The sequence below is a fragment of the Callorhinchus milii genome, unplaced genomic scaffold (genome assembly GCF_018977255.1).
Source record: "Callorhinchus milii isolate IMCB2004 unplaced genomic scaffold, IMCB_Cmil_1.0 Scaffold1, whole genome shotgun sequence".
NCBI classification, from domain to species: domain Eukaryota; kingdom Metazoa; phylum Chordata; class Chondrichthyes; order Chimaeriformes; family Callorhinchidae; genus Callorhinchus; species Callorhinchus milii.
This window is the reverse complement of record NW_024704742.1, coordinates 55,502,275-55,506,017: the sequence shown is the minus strand read 5'-3', so window position 1 is coordinate 55,506,017 and position 3,743 is coordinate 55,502,275.

The following is a 3,743-nucleotide window of genomic DNA, read 5'->3' as shown; positions in this document are numbered from 1 at the left end:
TTTAAAAAGTGAGTACTGTTTAATTTGAGGAAGTTGCCGGTTTTATTTAGAAATTGAATGAACTTTGTTGAGATGAAGTGATTAAGTGCTGACTCAAAACTGACTGAATTCAAAACCTTAGCTTAAGAGAGAGAGAGAAACAAACAAAGAGAAAGAAAGTCATATAGATAGACCGACAAAAAGAAAGATGTAATAAGGCGCTATATCAAATTCAAAGATTATTATTATTCACATATATATACAGAATATTATATTTTTTGCACAGAAATCACAGCTTTTGGCTGCCAGCTGGTGGGATATCAGCATTAATCTGAGTATTGTGTTGAGAAGAAAGACACAATTCCAGTACTCACCAGCCAAACACAACCAAGCTTCCCAGACATTGACACTTAAAAAATGTCATGGGGTGGAGGGGCTCCAGCATATCCAGGTAATTCACCTTCGATATATTCAATCCTACATTGAACCTTAAACAGAGTAATAATAATAATAATCCTTGCATAGACTATAGGAGCACAGAGTGAATAAATTTACCGTATTGCGATAAGACAGACTGCGTATTATACTCGGTTACAACCTGACTGTAAGACAATTTTGTCCTTAATATTAAGATTGTGCAGAATTGTGGAAAGTTCAGTTTCCAAGCTGTATCATTTTAATAACTGCAGAAACCTGGCTTCCAATACACGATCTGCAATTGTAAGGCAAAATGGCCTTGCAGGCTAAGACTATGCACCTCTCAACAGCAAATGGTCAATGGTGACAGCTTCAATCAAAGAAGTGGGTTTGAGTTGTTTGTAATTACTCACACCAACAGCATCCCTCAGCTCGAAAGGAAAAACAATAAAAATGAGCACAATAACCTTTCAGCCCACACACCGTCATGTTTTTCGGTTTACCATGAAATAATTTTCAACCAGTGAAGATATCTAAGGACCACTGCAGTTGTATGAAAGAGTGAGGGGCAATTCCATGTGTCTGTGGTAACAAGCTAGAACTGCTACTGTATAACTGGAGTCTTGACACACTCATTCTGATGCCGAGCTACCCACCCCTGTGACTGCATACAATGCTGCAGTTCACATAATGTTCATTGCAAACAATCCTCTCGGCAACAGAGTCCGCTGGTTTCCTTATTTTGTGCTTAGCTTGTTGTAAACAACTGAGTATATCATGAATACAGAGGACCCAATTGATGAGTTTGCAAGTCCGCAGCCATTGCTGCAATATAAGCAAACACTAGGGACACTAGCGTATCGGATTGATAGTGCCACTGGTTCAGATGTAGACTTGTGTCAAGAAATGCAGATACATTGCATTACCCCATCATAAGGATGTGATAAGGCACTATTTTAAATACAATAACAATTATTATTATACCTTGAATTAAGAAACAAGAACAGCACAGAAAGTAGCATTCATGTATATATAGCACAATTACTGCATGCCTATTCTCCACAACAGCACAACATAGAATATTTACTGGATCTGTTTTCTTATTTGCAAGGAGGCAGATAACTTGAGCGCTTCAACAGAATGTCCTGACACAGAAGGGTATGAGTTCAAGTGCCAGGTTTGCAGATTTGCATTCACAGTCTAGGCTGACATTCAAGTGCAATGCTGCATTGTTGGAGGCACCAAGCTTCGGATGTGATGTTAAACCAAGGCCCCATCTGCCTCTTCAGATAATGTTACAGATCCCTTGGTACTATTTAAAAAATGAAGCGAGTTTTGACTGGTGTCCTGACAACAATGAAATGGATCATTCTCTTCATGGCTGAATGTGTGACTTGTGTGACTTGTACCTACCATCTGTGGAGTCCTGTAGCTCAGTGGTTAGAGCACTCGCTTTGCAAGTGAGAGACCTGAGTTCAATTCCAGGCAGGGCGAAACCTTGGGCAAGTTTCCTTACTCCACACGCCTAATAATAATCCCTCCAAAACCAAAAACAATAATAAAATTGGTCATTTTTAATCTACGACTGTTTGTGGGACATTGCTGTGCGCAATTAGCTGCCGCGTTCGCCCACAAATATACAGTCAATTCACTTTACAGTGTGTTCTGTGAAGCGCTTTGGGACGTCCTCCCGACGTGAAAAGCGCTATATCAAATGCAAGGATTATTATTATTATTATCCACCTCGTGAGGTTCAAACCTGCGCACTCCCGGGAGTGGGGGTAAGCATGCCTGCCAGTGGAACTTCAGAATTGAGCCAGTCCTCTGTGGCCGTTTCGGTAGTCCAGTTCCTGAGACAGGTAGGTCCGCAGTATTCCAGGGCACTCCTGATGCCAGCACAGCCAGCCTGGCTCAACAACAGGAACTGGAAGGGCAGGGAATTATCCCACTCAGCTCCTGTTAACCCTGCAAGCCAAAACCATAATGGGTAGAGTGGTCCTAGCTGGACAAGCAGTGAGAAAGCTTTCAAGACAGCAATATCAATGGCAAGCTATTCAATTTTAGCTGGTTAGACTCAAGCCCATTCTGAGGACCCCAAGCCTTGCCAACCTGCACTTCATATTTCTGGAATTAAGTAAGCAGGATGTGTTCCACCATGGAGAGAGTTTGCATTCCTTCCAACAATCTAGCTCTGGGATTTCTATATTAGGCGGGATGCATGGAAATCTCAGCTAGGTTTGGATATTCTTAAGCATGGTGATGGGTTTCCACATATGTCAGACACCAGACCAAACAAAAGCTTGGTTTGTGCATATTGCCTGCCACATTCACCTACAAAATATGCATTGTATAGTGGCTAGAGCACTTGCCTCACAAGCTAGAGGACCTGGGTTTGATTCCAATTGGGCAAGTTTCCTTATTCCACACGCATCTGTTTACCGAGCAAGAAATAGGAACCTGGTTGTTAGTCAATTGGTGGATCGCTTTTTCCGGGTTAATAATTCCTTCNAAAAAATTATAATAATTGGTCACTCAATCCATGACTGTTTGTGGGACACTGCTGTAGATAATTGGCTACCGTGTTTCGCTCACAAAATGTACAATCAGTTCATTTTACAGGATACTCTATGAAGCGCTTAGTGATGTCTCAAAGACTATATCAAAAGCAAGGATGACTATTACTATTATTATTCATTACACTTTATAATAACTCCTGTAATGTTGTTTGAGGCATCCTCCCAATGTGAAAGTTTATATATCAAATGCAAGGGTTTAAATTTTATCCTGACTAAACCTCCAAGAGCTAATTACTGCAGCGAGCCAGGCTTGCAAACTATATAACAAAGGAGCATGAAATCAACTGCGTGAATTATTAACATCTATTCTACACCTAGTCATGCTAGTTGTATATTTGTTCATAGGTACCTTTAAAATCACTTTACAACTGATTGTTTTGTTGCTTTTGAAGTCTTCTGCACTGTTACATTCAAAAGCTGCTGTGAATTGAAGTGAATTGAGATGATTGCGAATTGGTGACTCCACTATGATTAAAGTAATGGAGTTTTAGAATATTCATTTCACTTCTATTGTGCATCATTTGAGGATTAATTCATATTCTAAAAGTGATCTGAAAAGGATATTATCACTGTTCAGGTTTGGCAAGTTTAAACCGTTTTAGTTCTCACAAATTCCACTCTGTGCTCAGCTGGAGAATGGCCCATAGTTTGTCAGGTTTTAAGATTTTAACTAAATTTTGTATTCACACCATAATAACAGATTAGCCCATCGCTCCACCCCAGCCCACCCCATTCAAAATCGGTGACTGAACCACCCTAATCAGGTAAAGA